Source organism: Rhinopithecus bieti, unplaced genomic scaffold (genome assembly GCF_001698545.2).
Source record: "Rhinopithecus bieti isolate Rb0 unplaced genomic scaffold, ASM169854v2 scaffold_6945, whole genome shotgun sequence".
In the NCBI taxonomy this organism is placed as follows: Eukaryota; Metazoa; Chordata; class Mammalia; order Primates; family Cercopithecidae; genus Rhinopithecus; species Rhinopithecus bieti.
Window position 1 is genome coordinate 826,277 of NW_016805531.1, and position 21,385 is coordinate 847,661.

General features: G+C 38.4%; 1 protein-coding gene across 1 annotated transcript in view; it reads left to right on the forward strand.

The window, feature by feature from the left end:
• The window catches only part of FBN1 (fibrillin 1), a 247,051-nt gene that overhangs the window by 86,311 nt on the left and 139,355 nt on the right, over positions 1-21,385 (forward strand). The gene's annotated exons all lie outside the window — the stretch shown is intronic.

Genomic DNA, 21,385 nt, shown 5'->3' on the forward strand with positions numbered 1-21,385 from the left:
TCCTTTATTGATTTAAGGTGTGTGCACTTTGTCTCATGCCTGGCTCATCTTCATGTTTAAGAATACATGTAGCATGGTTTCAGATAAGGGTATGTGGAAGAGAAAACTTAACGCACCTCTGCCAATACCCAGGACGAGCCTGATTTCATGCAGTGGCAATTTGAGTCGCCTTTAGTGGGCCCATGAGTAAAGGAGGCCCATGAATTCTGCCTTCTTGCTTCAAAACTCTTTATTATGTGAGCCTGGCTTCTCCTGCATAGCATCTGTTACTTCGTTTTGCCTTCCACATTTACTAAGTAGAAATAGACAAACTTAACTCTTGCAGATAATAGATGACTGAAAACAGATGATGGGCACACAAAACGGGCTTTGTCTCCATAGGATTTTGTTGGTAAAATACTTCGTCTTTCACTTCAATATATTTTGTTCATTATTTTGCTGCTGCTTAGATATGAAAACTCTCCTCTATCATCCTAATCTTCTGATATGCCATCATCTCTTTCACCCTCTTTTCCGATGCCAGAGTGAATCCAGTCTGCCCTTGAATACTGTAGAAACCTCTTGGCAGTTGTTAGCAAGCCTTAGCATTTACTCAGTCATTCTGGGAAGAGAGGGGAATTTACACTGTTTCCTTAGTTCACATAGACACAGGCGAGGTAAGTAGCCTGGCTGGGTTGGCAGAGGTTCTTGAGGATTGTAAAAACTGTGCTTTGCTCCGGACCCTGGCTCCTCACAGAGGTCTGCCTGCTTGTCCTTGGTCTGTGTCCTCGGCAGGCCTTTTACTTGAGTCAGACTCCTCTAATGAGAGAGTTCTTGGGTTTCAGTCTGGGGGAATCCAGCCTCCACCCGCCAGACTTCCTGGAGAGCTCTCTGCTGATGCTGAAAGTGCCTGGAGTCTTGAGGATTGGATCAAGCTCGCTTTCGAAGGGGTCTCAAAATTCCTTAGACATAATATATTTGTGGCTACAATTTGTTAGGAAAGGAACCAGGCTGTACTAGCCAATAAATTGTCAAAGGAGCACATACCTAAGATAGAGAAAATGGTTTGCAGCACACAACGCTCTCACTCCCTTTTCTAGTGCTGTGCATTCAGTATTTACACTAACTTTTAGTAGCAGCTGATTTCTAAGAAGACTTCTGGCTTCTGCTCTTTGCATTGACCAAAACCTTTGGGGCATGTGTTGAGTGAGGGAATGCCTCTTTATTCACCTGCTTCCTAGTCTGAACTTTCAGATCATCAGCACTTCTTGTTCCCAGTGTGAATCCAAAGAGCTGAAACAACTTTCTTTGTGGGAAATCAGGTAAGTGGGATTTCTCTACAAGGATGCAGATGCAGATCTGAATGCATGTACAGTGCTCCGTAGCTCATTGACTAAGCTTTAACCAGAAAATCAGAGCTATACAGCACCTGTAGCTACTCCCACGATACTTCAGAAATTTTCATGGAATTGTAAACATTAATTGTCAGAAAAACAGACCTAGTCATCTCATTCCATAGGCTTTGCTTCTTTGAAAACACATCTGATATCTATTCCTACTAAATTTTCTCTCTGAATCTGATCCCTCTGCTATTCATATATGTCTGTTGTTTTATTAGTATATGCTGTAGCCAGATATTTTGCTAATTTGTGTGATTTTTCTTTGCTTTTTCATAATTCTACCCAACTTCTTAGGTATAGAATTTCCAAAGCTAGTTGTCAATGTGCCAAAACAGCCAAAACAGCTTTAACAAACAAACAAAAAAAAACTATGCTTTGCTTGACTGGGCTATAAGTTGACTTAGATAATTTATGCTTCCCTTCACCATACTTGGGGGAGTACCTGTTTAGAAAGGGTTTTATATTCTGGCTTGGAATAGGTCTGTTAATTTAAACCCTCTCTCCTGGAATTACCAAGATCTAAAACTAAAACTCATGCTAGTAATGTTGAAGTTTTTTCAGAATGATACCCAAGTGCTTATAATTTTTTATATGCTGAACTATCTTCTTTAGATAAACTGGAAGAAGATATTCTGGGATAGGAAATGGCTGAAGGAAACAAAGGTGTGTGCAGAGAAATATATGAAATGTGTTGTAGGATCAAAGATTGAACAGTTTATATGAACAAGGAAAACTCAAATAGGGAGATGGGAAATGGAGTTGGATGGTAGCTTGGCCTGGCTGAGAGGACTTGGAGTGCTAATTATTGTTTATGCCTAGCTTGTTTAAGAGTTTTTAAAAAATAGGAAACCACATTTGAATGGGAGTCGGGGGACCACTCTAACTTTTAACTTAGCCACGTAGGAGAAGTCTAGTTATTCAGACCTCAAGCCTTAGTCTTGGCAAATTCATCTCCTGGTGATGGCTTAATTATATTTCAGGCATAGTATTTAAGGTGAGTGTTAAGATTTTATTTTTAAGTGAGAATCTTGCAAATGCAGGCGTGTCAACTGACAGCCAGTGTCTTAGAGCCCCTGCACAAACAGCTAAGTATGCTCAGAGCGCCCTACTGTGGAAAAGATGCCATAGAGGAACACCCAGTCATCCTTTCCTTTAACCTTCATCTCATCATTTTCTCTTCCCTTCCCCAACCTGGACCTATCTTGCCCAGCCTTCTCAATGAATACTTGGCACGAACTTCATTCACTCAACTTTGTCGCTGACACGCCCGTTGTACTGACGGAATCCTGGCTTGAATGGCGCTTGCTCAGCTGTGCTTTAGACAAACCCTTCTGGCTGACCTGGTTTAAACCTGGCTTTCTTGACGCCATCCTTGGCGTGTTCCAAGGTGAAAAAGGACTCTGCTGCCCCTTCTTTTGCTCCTCTGCAGGGGAAACCAGTTGCCACTTGGCACCAGGATGTATCAGGCCTGCATCCAGAGTAGTAACATGATTTAGCGAAAATAGTACTAGACTAGGAGGGAACTTGAGTCCTAGTCCTGGTCTGCTTTTTAGTGGCTGTGTGACCTTGGTCAAATCATTGCACTGCCCCAGTCTCAGTTTTTTCATCTATAAAGTGACCAGCTGTTCTCTAAAATCCTTTCTGATCCTCAAAGTCACAGATTCACATAGGTTACCAAATTCTTGAATGAATAGAGATTTGGGTTCTAAGTGCTTTTCTTTTCGTCTACTGCGCTGCCTCTTTCCACAAAACAGGGGCCATCTCTATATTGTTTTGTAGTGTACACTCAACTTCTCTTTCAATCTTGGGTTCAGGTACCAAAAGCCTTTCCTTCACCTGCACAGTTCACTACCAAGAAGGGCATTCTAAAAGTCTATAAGTGGACCAGGTGATTCAGGATGTTTTACATTACTTTAAGAAACTTTTTCTTGAATTAAATCACTGTTTTTAGCAACTCTCTTTGGGTGATGCTTTTAAAAATATCACTGATAAAAAATATATGCTTGAGACAATGACAGGTATTTCACATATAATATTTCACCAAAATCTTAACAACCTTAAATTATCTCCACTTCACACATGAGAGGATTGAGGCTTTCTGAGATTAAACAATGACACAGGGCTAATAATGGGCAGGGTTGGAATTTAGGTCAGAACCTTCTGTGCCCACAGCCTGAACTCAACTCTGGCACTATCTTCACTATGAGGAGTAACTGTCATTGCTGTAAGAATACCTGGCGTTTTGTGCAGGAGATCTCAGGGAACCCTTTTTGTTAGGTTTCAAAGAAAATGATTTCTAACTGCATTTCAGATGCCTGGAATTTATGCTGTGCCAAGCACTTTTCCACTTAATTCTAAATCCATTGGTATTTCAAGGGGAATTTAACCCATATGGTTCTGATTCACTTGTACTTAACTCATCAAAGAGGATTGTTTTGTAAACCTTAGCCTCTTCTTATGGACACTTTCAAGCTCATATTTGGCTGGCATTGGCTGGATTTTGAATCTGCCATGGTTGAAGCTTGATTTTAAATCTTTCTTTCCAGCCACTATTTTGTGGTGGTTTCATCCTGGGAGTGGATGGAAATTGAAGGTGAGTCATGAAGGCTCTTCCAAAACTTTACCAGGATTCCAGTGATGTAGAGAGTCACTAACCTTTGAGGTTAGTGAGGTTTGTTGCATTTACCTATAGCCTTACCCCATTAAGTAATTGAGTTGTGCATGGATGTGATCTATGAGGGTAAAAAATTAAAATCATAGATGTTGCCATTTTTTCCCTGGGATGGTGTAGAGAAAAATTGTCTTTGAGATAAAAGGTATTTGTGGAGGTTAGGTATATTACTACTTTGGAAAAGCCTTTTACCATGGAGTCTTCTATTTGGGAGACATTAGAGTTATAGAGCTAGTGGAAAGTTTCTTTCAGAAACTCCCATTAGAAATGCAGAAGGCAAAAGCCTGTTTATTATCTTTGCATTTAGATGAGTTGGGTACATTCAGTTCTGATAACCTGCTGAGTTAGAGAATTAATTAACTTGTCTAATTAACTTCACATGAGCTCATCTAAGGAATGTGTGTAATTGTGTGGCCCAGAGGAAGCAAGAACAATTTTTATACCTAGTTAACAATTTGGTTTAAAAAAGATATATTGAGTGTCTTCTATTCCAGGAAGTTGGGGATAGAAGATAAGAGTTCAGAGATAAACAAGACTCTCTCCTCCTAGGGAACCTACCATTTGGTAGGTTATAACCTATATGCTTCTCTCTGGACCATGGCCAGATGGTATGACTGGCAAATAGTCAGTGTACAGCAGTACACCATGGGAACTCAGAAGATGAAGATGTTCATTTTGATATATGAAGCTAGACAGGCTTTTCCCAAAATGCAGTGTTTAAGTTTGGTCTTGAAGGATAAGAAGGCTTTTGAAGGCAGGGTCAGGGGTTAGACAACCAGACATGTTCTTGGGTAATACAGACAATACCAAATAGTCTTCACAGATTTCTGCTCTGTTTATAGACATGGGGTGGGGTGAGTCTGCGGAGGTGAATCAGAGCGTTAGAAGCTCATGCTGGGCGAAAGGGGGTTGTGCACAGTCCTCGATAATGAGCAGCTGGGATTAACATGACAGCTTTTAACTGAGCACAGATTTTCAGGGCTGGGACAGTTTAGCCTTGGATCAAGAAGGAAACACAGGAAAGGGACAAGGAAAGGAACAAGATGTGAAGGAACAGTATGTGAGATTTACACATCATCACTGCGTGCCATGTTTAGATAGAACATACTACGTAACATCTTAACATGCCCTTTTATTTCCGTAGTGCACAAATAATGGCTTATTCTGTCTCACACTGAAGAAACCAATCAAATGATGCATGCTGGGTATAAAGATTTTTTCTGTTGAAAGTATCACTGGTATAGAATAGAAAGAGGTACAATCAGGCAGGAAATTAAATATTTTAAATATTTCTCTTGTATAATGTTTGCAAACACCGTATTATCATCCCTATTTATAATTAAGAAAACTGTGGATCAGAAAGTAAATAATTTGCCCATGGTCACATAGGTATGTAAGGCGCTTCCATTTCAGTTTGCAGATATAATGTGTATGTGTGTATGTGGCTTACCTTTTCTATTTATCATACTGTTTCAATTCACTACATGACACATTTACAGAATATATGTCATGTATGTGTTAGTTACAAAGCTAATTTAAAAATTAAAACTGCCTGACCTAAGCATTCAAATATGACTGATACCCATTCGGGATTCCCCGTACCATCTCCTTCCTGCTTCTCCACAGGGAGGTAACCTCTAGCATAGATTTTATTACATATATTTTTTAGCTGACACCAACATTGCTTCTATGTTATCATGGTTTACAGTGAATATATTTACAAAAACAAAATTGGGATAATTTTCATTTCTTGCAAACAACACTCCAACACTGCACTGAGGGGTTTTTTAAGATCAAGATTTGGGAGTATGAGAACAAGGTCCTGAAACTGATTTGAATGTTGCTTCAATCTCAGTTGCTGTGATTTAATTCTGGGGAGCAAGAAGGCAAAAAATGAGGCCGAAGGGGAGGCATGAAGTAACCAACACGGCCTGATCTGGGATTTGAAAGATATAGATTCTCGTTCCATCTGCCGCTAATTTGTTCTGTAACATTGAGAAAATAACTTCGCTGCTTTGTGTTTTGATTTACCCTTGTGTACATTGTACCGTCATGTTGAGGAAGGCAAAGTAGTGGGGAAGCACAGCTTTTAGAATCAGAAACACCAAAAGCTGAATTCTCATTCTGCCACTTACTGTTTGTATAACCTTGGGCAAATTTATTAACTTTACTTTGAGCCTCAGTTTCCTCCTTTATAAAATGAAGCAAAAGTCTTCCTCAGAGAATTGTTGTGAGAATTAAGTGAGACAGCACGTCTCCCTTGTAGCCAGCACCATGCTCCGTAAATGCTCATTTTCTTTTTCTTCTTCTATAAGTTTCCTTCCAATTCTAAAATAAGAGATTCCAATGCTCATCTTATACATAAACGACTGAAGCACAACCAGCTCATAATTATGGAATTTCCTGTATTAAAGGGCTCAACATTTCTCTCAAATCAGACTTGTCATCAGAAGACTTTCCAAGGTCTGGATGAATCTTTTGAAATTAACAACAACATCTGAAAAAAAAAATGGCTCCTCTCACACTCACAGAGTAGAGGGAAAAGAGTGAGAAGTATTATATAAGTTCATTTACTACCCTTGTTTCTCCCCTTCCCTGAGCCAAAACAATAGACTATAAAGCTGCGACTTCATTTTTATTGTTTCATAAGCCATCTGTGTTTGCATAAAGTGTCAGTACCGTTACCCTATTTAAAGGTTGAATAATGTCACTGTGAATGCAATACTTACCGTTCAGTGTCTCCCGGGAACCTACCTAGGCATTTACATAGTTATTTTCTTTCTTTTCAATCCATTCTTATTGATGTATTGTTTGAAATTGGCCACTGTTTGGGAATAACTCCAGAATTCCATTATTTCCATGTGTCCACTCTGTTTATATCTTTATGATTGTTATGGTAACCAATCAAATATGTAACATTTGGGAAGTGAGGTGAGGGGATGGTGGTCTTTACTTTCAATTGAGAGTAGTATATAGGGCATATCACATTCAAAATATCTCAATTATTTAAAAAATAGAATAAAGAGGATCATCTAACAGAGGTATTAGTGAGCTGATTTTTAAAAATCAAATGTCTTTTACAAATGAGAACTGGCAGTAACTCTTATGATGGTAATAATGCATATGACCATTTCTTTGATTTAACTGGAAAAATATGTGTATATCAGAGAACAGTGGATTCACGGAGATTATCAGAGTCGAGTCATATCCCAACATTAGATATCTTACTAGGTTTTGAGGAAGGAAAATTAAGTTGATTTGGGGAATATGAGCTTAGGAAGGAATATCTGGAATTCTCATTTGCATTTGGGTAAAATTTGTTTATATACTTGACCTACTTTGCTCAATCTTTTGCTCTTAATTTTAAAATACATGCTACATAAAAATTCCAGAAATGTAGTATATTATGCTTGGATTATTCACTCATATATATGTCAAATGACAACACAATTTGTGGACTTGGTGTCTCAGTTAGAAATGAGTTTGGATGCAAATGATACAAAACCCAACCCTAGTGGCTTAAAAAAATAGGGGTTAATTTTTCTTATGTCAGGAATGAATTTGGAGGTATATGGTAGCTAATGGTGATTCCACTGCTCAAAAAATGTCATCAGGCCAGTCCAGTGGCTCATGTCTGTAATCCCTGCACTTTGGGAGGCCGAGGTGGGAGGATCGCTTGAGCCGAGGACTTCAAGACCAGCCTGGGCAACATAGAGAGACCCCATCTCAACAAAAAAATTAAAAAAGTAGCCAGTCATGGTGACATGTGCCTGTAGTCTCACCTATTTGAGAGGCTGAGGTGGGAGGATTGCTTGAACCCTGGAGGTCAAGGATATAGTGAGCTGTGATTCCACCACTGCACTCTAGCTTGGGTGACAGAGTGAGACCCTATCTCAAAAAAAAAAAAAAAAAAAAGTCATTGAGAACTGAGGTTCTTCTTTCTTTGTGCTTTACAAAACCACAATGAGATACCATCTAACACCAGTCAGAACGGCTACTATTAAAAAGTAAAAAAATAACAGATGCTGCTGAGGTTGTGGAGAAAAAGGAACACTTATACACTGTTGTTGGTAGTGTAAGTAGTTCAACCATTGGGGAAGACAGTGTGGTGATTCCTCGAAGACCTAATGACAGAAATACCGTTTGACCCAGCAATACCACTACTGGGTATATACCCAAAGGAATATAAGTCACTCTGTTATAAAGACACATGCATGTGTATGCTCATTGCAGCACTATTCACAATAGCAAAGAAATGAAATCAACCTAACTGTCCATCAGTGAGACCAGAAAAAGAAAATGTGGTACATATACACCATGGAATACTATACAGCCATAAAAAGGAACAAGATTATGTCCTTTGCAAGGACATGGATGGAGCTGGAAGCCACTATCCTTAGCAAACTAACACAGCAACAGAAACCAAATACTACATATTTTCACTTATAAGTGGAAACTAAATGATGAGAACACATGGACACATAGAGGAGAACAGCACACACTGGGCCTTTTGGAGGGCAGAGGGTGGGAGAAGGGAGAGGATTAGGGAAAACAACTAATGGGAACTAGGCTTAATACTTGGGTGATGAAATAATCTGCACAACAAACCCCTATGACACAAGTTTACCTATGTAACAAATCTGCACTTGTACCCCTGAACTTAAACTAAAAGTTAAAAAAAGAAAAAAGAACAAGGTCTTCATGAATCCAGGCTAGGATTTGATCTGCATGTCACCTTTATCTTTGCTCTATGTTGCAAATTTCAACTATTGTTTATAGCAGAAGGCCACGCAAGAGAGTAGAGATAACTTAGAGCAAATCTCTTAGCTCTTCAGAATGGATTAAAAGGTGTGTCCTGCAGATTGTGGGTCATTTATGTCATTTGTTTTTAAGAATAGCAGGATATATTGGTTATGTGTACCCATGGTATGTGTGGGAGGAGAGGAAAAATAGAAGAACCAGGGACTATGGTAGGTATTTTATATGCTCGTTTACTACTCGTACAACCCTGGGAAACAGAGAAAACTGACTCAAAGGATAACTGTTCACTGCCACATTGATAATCAGCGTTCCAGAATTCAAATCAAGCGTGATGGATTCATGGAATTATAAGTAGTTAATTATATCTTGAGCAAAGGGAATGAATAGTTCAAAAGATTAAGGATTTAGACTAACTTAAAGATACGTCATTGTGCATCCTCCTTTATTTATTCATTCATAAATACTTGAGTGCTTGTTATGGGCCCATGGGGGATATTCTAGGCCGTGGAGATACAAAGTTTAAAGAGACAAAATATATATCGTTAAGGCTCACAATCTGATGAAAGACAATCATATAAGTCAGAGTTTACCATGGAGTTTGGTTAGTGCCACAGAGGAGGGAAGGAGTGAGTCGTCAGGGGAGACTTCCAAGTGGAGAAATTTGGTGGAAAAACGGAGAGGAAAGGCATTCCAGGTAGAGGAGATGGCATTTGCAAAGACATGTGGAGGAGAAACAGCAAACCGTGAGTTGAGGAACTGCAGTTCACTCAGTGTCAATGGAGGGGGAAGGCATTTAGGGAAGAGACCAGAGGGAGCCAAGTAGGGAGCATTTCACAGAGCATGTTAGGGTCTAACAAAGTTAGGTTCACTCTAGCAGGGTAAAGCAGTGGCAACTGGATTTCAGAGGAGGGGCAGTAAAAAAGCCATTGAGGTAGTAAATTTGACAAGGTTTGCGGGTGATTGAGGGATGTGAGGGATGCTCTGTGATCCCCGCTGCCCTGAGTCTGGCCCTGTGATGCGGGCTGTGGTGATGCCCTTTCCCAAAATAAGAAGTGTGGGAGAAGCAAGTCTAATGGCAAAACAAGCTTCTGTCAGACGTCTTTCTACACGCTCTGCCCTTCCTGCACCATGGAAACAACCTTCTCTTCTCAGCCTGGCTGCAGCCAACCTGGCTCAGGCCAGCTGAAAGACCACGAGGGCGTCTGAATGGTTCATGATTTGACCACTTGAATGCCATCAGAGTGACGTGTCTAACTCGAGACGCACAGCAAATTGGTTGCTGAGCTGAGACTGGTGTGCAGGCCTCCTCCCTTTTAGGCATATTGTCTTTAGGTTCTAGCCCTGCACTGTGTTCTGCCTAAATGGGCGAGGTAACATCATCCACAAATGCCTGCTGCCATTTGGGGAAAGTTAACCAGACAGTATGTGTTACTAAAAATTAGCTATCAATTTATAGAGGGCAGTGATGACTTTCATGCAGGTTTATGTTTCTCTGTGGCTCCCTTTGGAATTACAAGTAAAGGAAGGGGAGAGCTGGAGTAGTTTTTGTCTGTGTTTGTGTCACTAACTAGGAGAGTTTTTTGTTTGTTTGTTTGGTTTTTTTTTTTTTTTTTTTGCTTTTCTTTGAGAATGAACATATAAAACTCAGTAAATCAGAGTAAGTTATCTAAGTAATGCCAAATTCTTATTAGTTACTTCTTTTTAAATAGTGCAGGGGGTTATTTGAGCCATGGACACTTTTAAGAATTTGATGAAAGAACACGTTCTTCTTCCAAAAAGGTATAAATGAATGCACTGTATTAGCTCCAAGTGCATTGGTTGCAAGTAATGGAACTAGCTGAAGCAGAAGGGGGGATTTGCTTTAAGGAACCTGGGACATCCCAGGTTATAAGAAACCCAAGGACAGGTACTGTAGCAGAGCTTTACCCAGGGCTGGAAGCAAAAACCAAATGCTCTCTCCAACTCTTGGACTGCTCTGTGTGTCATGTACATGCCACCTCCCTGCTCCCAAGGTAAGTCACCTGAGGTCTAGCCAGCTGTAGAGGTGAACACCAGTGCTCCTCAATCCCAATTCCAGATTTCTGGAAGAGAATATGTGATTGCTCACTTAACTGTGTTCAGATTCATCGAACTTGTACATGTGATTTACGTATAGTTTCGGGGCACCTTTAGACCTACCAAGTCCCGATTGTGGTCTTCAAGTTAAGAACTCCTGACCAGAGAAATCTGAATGCCCATAGACCAGCAGCACTAACTTTTAGCTGTACAACTACTGCAGAAAGTTGAAAATACATTTGAATAGAAGGCATTTGCATGAGCATAGTTCCTAAGAACGCTTGCTCCGTGTGGGAGTTGTGAATTTTGAATATCAGTAGTGAAATCCCAGGATGGTGAATATGATGTATATTAAATTATAACACTTTCCAAGGTCATTGATATTCTATTCCTAACTTTTACCCTTAAAGGTTTGGAAAATTCCGTTTTAATTATTGTTAACATGCTTCGTAAATATCCAAGGGAATAAAACATAGACCTGTTAATACATCCAGAGAGCTACAATCTGGCTCAAGTTGTTTTTTCTTCCATAGTTGGAGAAAATTGTGGTGTTTGGCTTCCCTCTTGGGGCATTTTAAACCACTTTAATGCTGTCTCTTATTATTTTCTAACCATATACACTTTCCGCAGTATCTAACTAGCTGCCTTAGATGAAACCCCAGCGTCTGGCCAAGCTGATGTAAATCTCTAGTAAGTGGTAAGAGGGAACAGAGTAACACAGTGCCCTGTCAGTGTTCAGACAGTACACGATTTAATAGTTGTAGACCTTATAGTCTCAGGAGCAACTTTAAATCTTTTTTCTAGTTTTATAGAATGGAAGTTTCTAAAGCATATACCATTCTCCCACTGACTCCACTGGGCAACACTTAGCTAGAACTAGAGTGGCCTATCTGCCTATAGGATAGTATTAAGATTTAACTCTTCACATCATGTGTACCTGGGGTGTCTGGGAAATAACTGTTAATTCCAAAGAGCAGGATGAATATTTGCATAATTGCTAGCCTATTCCATAAAACAATTGTCACTCACCAGTGGCCCAGAACATCAAAATCTGTATGTTTCCAGTGGAGCTGCCAGGAGGCCCCATGATTGTCCCATTAGTGACATGTTCTCACTCCACTTAGCAGGTCTGAAAAATAATGACCATAAAATAGTAGTGAAAACCCAATTCTAGGGTCGGCCGCCTTAGTCTTTGGTGTCTAAGAATATGAATCATCTGTTGTATTTGATATCTGAGCATGTACTGATTTTTGTCAGGAATCTTCTTTTGCTGATGAATTAAATCTACATGATTGGGTTTTGGTGCTGCTGCCTCTCCTACCCCCTCAGCTCCCATGCCTGTCTTTTGCACGGTTCACTCACGTGTTCTGAGTAATGCTTGTACTTTCTTCCAACTTGTCTTTCTTCAGCTGAGTTCAGCGCCAGACTCTGAGCTGGAAACAGTCTCAGGAATTTTTCATTCATCAGACATTTTCTTCCAAAGAAAAGTTCTGAGAAGAGGAGGGCCACCTTGATAGTATGTTAGTGTGCTTCTGTGACTGTGTGTGTGTGTGTGTATAGGAGAGAAGATATACAAACAACCTATATACCACATATCTAGTAGCACATGGATCTTTGATAAAAAGCCAATTCTAGAAATAATGTTTGCCAACCAGTGTATCAAAACCATCTCCCTGCCGTTTATCTGTCTTGATATTACAGAAAGTTCATATTTATAGGAGGCATTTCTCAGCTGTGGTTAATAATGGCTGAACTTTTGTCCCTGCTTTAAGTTTTCCACCAGATCTCTCAGAATTGATGCTATCATGGAATGTGAGTGTGGTGTGTCTCCATTTCCTGTAGAATGAACTCAGGGCTGGCAGCTAATGCTAGTGGTCTTGGATTCCCATGCCCTGTCATTTATGAAAGGGGCAGTGGAGTTCCTCTGGAGGAAATCCCACCCACCACGCCAGGATTCCATCACATATTGTTGGTCTGGGCCATGGGTACTTCATACTTGGTTTTCTGTGAAAATTTACCAAATGTGTTTGAAGTGAGAATCTCAGCCGTAATGTTTATACATAAATATCTGAATATGATAGGAGTAAATGCTTGCTCACAAAAAGGAAGGGGAGGAAAATAAATTTATAAAAAAGCAAAAACACACAAGTCAGGGTATAATTACATTATACACAGGTTTTATTTTTGTTTGTTTTGATAGCATTAAGATGTACAGATAATATAATTTTATTCATGGACAGCCTCATTAATTCAAGTCACCTGTTCTGCACCGGGTACCTTATTGTGAAAATGGGAAGAACTTGTTAATGGATTATTAGTATTTACAGCCTAATCTTCCCTAGTTTCCCCATTTCAGCAAATGACCATTTATTCAGTGATGGAAGCCAGAAGCCTGGGAGCCTTTCTATTTCCCTCACACTTCCCTTCTGACCCATCCACATGTGCTGTTGGTTCTTTGGCCCAAGGGCATCCCCTTCCTGCTGGCCTTCCACCCTTTCTATGCCACCACCCTTGCCAAGCCCTCGCCAACTTTCCCCTCACATCCTTCAGTAGCCTCCCTGAAAGCCTTTCCATTTCCACTCCTGAGCCCTTGAAGGAGCACACTTCTCAAATAACACATGTGTTTTCAGTGGCTTTTTATTGAGCTTTGAGCCAGATCCAGACTCCTCATCATATTCTGAGATGTTCTGCATAATCCAGCCCCTGCTAAAGGATCCAACCTCATGGCATGCTCCTTCCCCTTTGCGCTCAAAGCTCTGGTCACAGCGGCTTTTTTTTAATCCTAGAGAAGCCAGTCTATCTGCCATCCCAGAGCCACTGTTCTTGCTATCTCCTATACTTAGAAAGCACTTAGATGTTGCACACCTGGCTTGTGCTCATCCTTTAGGCCTCAGTTTCAATGTCACCTCCTCAAAGAAGTCTTTTCTGATAACTTTTACCAAGGTAGGTGTACCCAATTATTCTCTATGACAGCAGCATGCTTGTTTCATTTGTAACTAAATTTCAACCTCAAATCTAAAAGTATTATAACATATTGATCTATTTATTCACTACCTCCTCCACAAGACTGCAAACTCCATGTGAACAGAGGTTTTATGCTGTGCTACTCACTGATACGGGGTAGTGGCTCAATAAATATTTGTTGAATGCATAAGGAAACCTATGATTCTATTTTACAGTTGTGAAGTGTAGGCCTTTACAACTGTAAAGCATTGACGTCAAAGTGTTTAATTTAATTTTGTGTTGTAGAATTTCTTGTTCTTTCTTTTTTTTTTTTTTTTTTTTTTTTTTTGATATAGGGTGTCACTTTGTTGCCCAGGCTTGAGAGCAGTGGTGTGATCACGGCACACTACAGTAAGCGATCCTCACGCCTCAACCTCATGAGTAGCTGGTAGTACAGGTGCCCACCACCACACCCAGCTACATTTTTTTGTATTTTTTGTAAAGATGGGGTTTTGCCATATTGCCCAGGCTGGTCTTGAACTCCTGGGCTCAAGCAGTACACCTGCCTCAGCCTCCCAAAGTGCTGGGATTATAGGCATGAGCCACCGTGTTGGCTAGAAATTTATTTTTATTGTATTAAAATATACATAAGATAAAATTTACCATTTTAACCATTTCTATGTGTACAGTTTGGTGGCATTAAGCACATTCACATTGTTTTGCACCTGTCACCCCCATCCATCTCCAGAACCTTTTCATGTTCTCAAACTAAAACTCGCCATTCCTCCCTCCCCTAAATCCCTGGCAACTATCATTGCACTGCTGTCTATGAATTTGACTGCTCTGGGTACCTCATATTAGTGTACTGCAATTGATTGATATTTTAAATCAATTTATTTTTATTGTCTCTTTACAAACATAGGCCTTTACCCTCCGTATACACAATGTTCAGTGTTGAAATTGACCTGCTACTGAAAATCTCATTTCTAATAATAATTTAATGATAAAACATTCTATTAGGATTCTTCATGAACTTAATTCATCTTTTGTGGAACTTATTTTGGAAAATAAACAATATTACAAGGTACTTTTATGATATACAGGTTAATTTAAGAATATATTGCCCCTGACAATTTTTATATTTAATCTTAAGGCCCTTTCCTCTTGGGCTGTTAATCTTGTTTTTGGATTGGAGAGAATATGTTATGCTTCATGGCTTTGAAAAAATATAAAAGAACAAATAAATTGTTATATAATATTATTGTTTTTGTCTTGCTGTTTAATAGCTGATGCTCTGTGGTTAAACGGCAGTGTTTGGTTTAACGTGGCATTTCATACAAGCCGTTTAAAAAGGGAATAAATCAGAGCCAACTGGTTCTTTAAAGTGGAATTTGCAGACCATTAAGAATGAAAGCGTTCTCTATGATTTTATTATCTTGATGGTAAATATGTCACCCAAACCATGATTTGACTTTACCGATTCCCCAGTCTTTTTTTTTTTCTAGTAAAAGTAGAGATAACTTCGCAGGAAGATGAAAGTCAGTAATGACTTGCAGGATTTATAGTAAAGGAACAAATAATATCAGGTAAATGAGATATTCTCTTACTCTGAACAAGATTTCTTACTGCTTTCTTCATCATGGAACAGAATAAAATGTGGTAACAATTTGCTGTAGCTTTGAATTGCTGCCACACATAATTGGGTCCCACAGAACTATGGCCTGGATTTTGATGAATTGCTTAGTCTGCATGTTAGATTAAAAGGTGTACAACAAATCACCTTGTTTCTGCAGTTTTGAATGATATTTACATTTAAGTCATAGTGGTAATACTTTTCACTTATGGAATAAAGAAATTAAAATCAGGGAAAATACTAATGTAGAAATAGTTTTGTTTTTTTCCTATATGGTTTATTTCTAAAGTGCCTTTTAAAAACATTTAGTAACAATTAAGCCATACCTCAGATGCAGTTTCTTAAAGATAAACATTTTGCATAATATACTTTAGTAAATTTTGCCAACAGGTTGTATTCTTTTAATAACACTGTATAGACCATGTTAAATAGGTAATCTTGTGTGCAGTATTTTATATAAATGCATGGATTGGAAAGTATATTCAAACCTTATTGCATCGTTTTAAAAATGCCATGTAGCTTGAATAAGATGGGAGAAGCAACATTGCATAGTAAAAGTAGATGTGAAAGGAATTTCTTTCCCCTGAAATTTTATTATAAAAAATTTCAAACTTACATTAAAGTTGAAGGAATAATATAAAGTATACACACATACTTTCCACTTACGTTGAATAACTGTTCCCACTTTTATACACATGGTAGCTTTCTATGTGTATGTACACATCTGGATGTATATACATATATAGACTATACAAGATATATATTGAAATATGTATTTGTTATTATTTACGTCACTGAATTATTTGAAAGTTAAGTTGCATACATCATGACACATCACCTCTAAGCACTAAGGACATTCTTGCATATAACCACAATACCATTATCACACCTAGAAAAACAACAACTCTGCAATGTCATGTAATATGTAGTCCACATAAGATTTCTGAAATTGTCTCTTTTAGAAACAGTATCCAATTGAGTTTTGATTATTATGATTTTTAATCTAAAATAATCTCTGTACTTCTTTTGGTGAAGAGAAAGTCATTTGCTTTTGGAAAAGTTTTGAACAATTGCCTTAGAAAATATCACACGTTCTGAGCTTTCTGGTTGTTTCCTTGTGGTGCAATTTACCTTGTTCCTCTATCCCTATATTCCCTTTCAGCTAGAAGTTTGGTGTGGAAGTTTGATTAGATTAAGCCTTGACTATTTTTGACAAGAAACTTGATAGATATTGTGGACTACTTTATATTTTATAAAATCAGGAGTCCCGGAAGAATTTCAAATGGTCTCTCTGATAGTGCAATTCTGGAATAAATTAAGAGTTGACTTTTGGTGTTACTGATGCTAAATAGGCCTTGCATTCGGGCCCCAACTGGAGAATGCCCCTGGAATTCCACTGAGATACAAGCTGCAGCAGTGGGCAGGGGCTGGGTGTGGGAGTTCCTGACAACGGCATGAGATCATGTATATCAGTGTGCTTTGTAAAACTAGAAGGAAAGAGACTGGAAATGGGAATTCTATTAACTATTAGGACACTGCAGTAGTGGATAATCAGCCTTCCTAAATTTTTACTTTGTTGTTTGCTTTGATGAGCTGGTAGTTAGTATAATTAACTATAATATAATTAGTAAAGAATGTAATAAAGTGCCTCATAATCAGTGCAGCACTGTGGAAATGAATAGTATTTTGCCATGATTAGGATGTCAGTCCTAGTTGAGAAATACTAGGTTATGTTGAGTGGCAGTGATCCCAGTTTATGGGCTGTCTGATGTTTCTAAGGTTAGACTTTCAGATAAGTAGTTGTTATCTTGCAGACATCTCCAATTAATCATGGAACATGAGCACTCTTCATGAAAAGATAGAGAGAGAGAGAAAAAATACACACACACACACACACACACACACACACACACACACACACACACAAAACTTAGAGTCCTAGAGGGCAAAAATCATCTTGGGGAGCTTTTGCAAGATGTATATGCCTGGGCCCTGTGCCACATCTACTAAATAGGGTTCCATGGGGAAAACTGGGAGAGGAGGACAGGGTAGGACCCAGGCATCAGCATTTTGCAAAAGCTCCCCCAAGTGATTCTGTTATGTCCTAAGGTTAAGAATGATTGGAGTAAGAAGAAGTAACAGCAGTTAGGAGGCTGATTATGATAATGGAACTTCTTAACTTTAATTTTCCTTAGACTAAAAGTTCTCTGAACTCCTTCCTCAGAAAGTTGTATTGAAATTCCACATATTAGGAGCCTAATGTTTCCCAGGCCAACCTACCTGGGAGAAATAAGTGTGCTGTGACCCTCTATGTCATGGATAAATTGATATCTCATTCTTTTGTTTGTCATTTTTATGAAAAGAAGGATTTAAAATAATTGGAGCCTAGTGCCCAAAATTATATCCTTGTGCCTTCCCTGCAGTTTGTGGTTTAGTGACTGGGCAGGAGGGACAAGAATTCATTGTACCACAGAATATTCTTTCCCTGTAAATGATGCATTTGCTTCAGGGTGAAGTCTGATTACAAATGAAAGTGAAATAATGCTGTAGACCACAGCATTCTGAGCTGCAGAGCTGGGCATGAGCTGAGGATCAGAGTCTGCAGACACATGTTGGTCAGTGCCCAAGCCTTGAGGCCAAATCTAATGGGACTGGAGAGCAATCCTTGAGCTAACCACTCAGAATGGGAACATGGAGATGCAGAATTTCCCATGAAGCAGCCACACTGGAGTAAGCCAGTTAAAAACAATTAGAATCTCACTTTAATTTCGGAATGATTTGGCCTGTTGCCCTAGTTCATGAAGGTCTTACAAGGAAGTGATTGTAGAGCAATTTGCAAATAGAAAGCATTTCTAATACTATATTTTAGTTGCATTAGGAATAATGATTTACACTGAAGCCAGGAATGAGTCAGACATTACACAAGCTTTGAGTTAAGCACACTCCCTGTCTAATGCTGAGACTATCTGAAAAAAAAAAGAGTATGTAAATTTAGCTTAATATCATGTAAGTGCTATGGGAATAATTGTAAATAATTGGATTATTAGTAAGGAATTGGGAGTGTGGGCAGATTTCTTTCTGCGGTTGGAGTGTTGGACTAAAAACGGCATAACCTTGGCAATCTAAATGAAGTACAGGACGAAAAGCACATGCCGCCAAATCGGAATGACATTTGAAAACCATGTTAATACAGCATTTACCTTCCAAGACATTTTTAGATCCAATTTTATTTCATCCAGATTATGCCTCTCCCTCTGCAATCAGCAATTTTTGTTTAAAATATGGATCTACAAATACATTCATATCCACTTGCTAATCTGTACTGTCAAATAAGCCAGTTCTAATTTGTTTCCAAAATAACTTTGTCAATAGTGATAAGTATCTAGCACAGAAATGTGCTGAGTCCATAGATTCTATTCTACGTACTTAAAGTATTCGCCAAATATATAGTATACTTAATAAATTGGATCCCTGTGGACTGTTGGAATACCTAATATATGTTGTCAGAATTAACAGCTACCATCTTGATTCTATGTATTTCGTATTGAAATAAGAATAATAAGTTACTGACCCTGGAAAAGTCTTAAGGTTTTTTTTTTTAAATGAAGATCTTCTAATGAGGAATTCACATCTGAAGTTATGAATCAGTGTCAGACAGAACTGAATCAGATTTGTGTTAGCATTTTGTAGAGTGCCTGGATTTTGCTGGTGTCACTCACAAAACACCATATTTGTATCTATCCTGAACCTTGGCAATCCTCATATATAAGATAATTCCATAGAGTATCTTGGCAAGAGGAGGTGGAAAAACAAATCCCAGCAGTGTTGAAGAGAGGATTATAAATTAAAATTCATGTTGCATTATGCTTTTTAAAAATGATTGAATATGGCAAGCTAACATGAATCTGTTTGATTAAAGCATTTGCACTTGTCTCAGTAAATTAACAGAAAGAAACAAGCCTAAATTCTCTTTCTTGTTACCTAACATAGAAAGTTTTTTTTTTTTTAATGAAAGATTATACGGCTGTGATGTTTCTAGTCTCAGATGTAGGATATATAAGTCATAAAATCTTGATGGCTGTTTTATCCTGAAAAGGATTCATTGTAATGTATACTGAATGCTATGTGTAATAATGAAGAATTACAGGCAATTTAAATGATAGACAGTAAGAAAATGACTAAACACATTCTGTTATAACTTGATGGAAAATTATGCAGCAATTAAAATCATATTGTGGAATGGTGTTTATTACATGGGGAAAAGCTTTGGCAATGTTAAGTGAAGAAAATCCAGCAAGATTCAGAAGTATATTTTTAGTATAATCCTTATTTTATGATTAAAAAATAAAACACACACATGCATACACACAAAATCTTATGTACAATAATATAATCAATATGTTATCAAGGGTTTCTTTAGGTATAATTACATTTATTTATATGCTACTGCCTTTTCTCAATTGTGTAAAGTAACTACTTAATTTTGAATTAAAATACATAATAAAATATTGAAATAGAAAAGACCAAATAGCAAAGATGTATTTATGAAATCCCTATACGTATTATTTGGGAGAATTGAACCAAAAAACTAAGGATGACTTTGGTATATCACTTTGTCCACATAGTTTTAAAATGTCCACTGCATTTTAAAGAGATTTTGTTACAAATTACTGCAGTGCTGAGTGACTTTTTTTCATCAAAAGAATGAAATGAGGACTGAGATCTATTCAACAGCTCAATATTTAATATTTGTTTATATTTTTGTTTGAATTCAGTATCTCTGGAAGAAGATAGCAGGTTTTGAATAAATACGGCATACAATGTAAAATATTAAAGTATACCTAGAGCCTGAGTACATAAAACGAAAAAAACAGTAGAGTAATAAATGCATAAACAAAGTAAAAAAAAAAAAAAAGACACATGATAAACAAAGTGTCAGGAGAAAGGGCTGGAAAGGTGGGTGGGGCCAGGTCACACAGAGAAGAGGGACACAAAGGTCTCAGGCTTGTCTTTTGGAATGGTGAGTCTGGTTGCATGTAGATGTCACCCACACAATTTTTGGCCTGTTTGCATATCACCTGTACTAGTATTTAATATTTTTTAAAAATTGAATTAAAAGGTTTTTCAATTCATCATCCTCATAGCAGACATAACTGTGAAATCATGAGTCTGATATATTTATGCTGGTTCATAATACACATGAAAATTAATATATGCCTACTAAAATCTAAAATTATCTTGCATCCTGTGAGTGGGACATAACACTGGTATGGAGGGAGGGAGCTGGGGAGCTGGGGACTCGGCATTTGGACCGTCCTGTCTGTCTCTCCAGTGCTGCCATAGCTTGGATATGGTGGTCTTCTTTATGTATGTGACTGGCATGGAATTTTGTTTTTGGAATTCTTCAGAAGGTTGATCTTACAGCATGGGCGTTAGAGCAGTGCTGTTTCTGCAACACCACTGAACAGAGGTGGTTCACTGCAGATAGCAGAGGAGAGGGAGGAAGAGCACGTAGTGATGGGGAGCAGATGGAGTTGAAATTCCAAGGGAGGGGTTGGAGTGGAGATGCAAGAAAAAGAAAGCAAGGAGAATACTCAGGATAGAGGGATGCCAGCAGATAAAATTTAGCTATTGCCAAAACATTGTTACGATCCAGAATGTTCACTCTTGTTGGTATTGTAATGAAAAGTTGTCCTTTTTTCCTTAGTAAATAGCATGTCTGCTGTGACCTATGAGTTACTTAAAGAAAGACGAAAACAATGAAAGCATCCCAGTAGTTTCATTAGTGCAGCTAGTGATTTTCATAAAACGGTTGCATTCACAGGTGAAAGGAACTTACTGGGGTCATTGAGTCCATTTTTAGACTCACAGGAATCACTCCACCTAAACGCTTCTGAAAATGACCTGGAAGCATGCAAATGTTGGGTAGTGGATAGAAGCCCA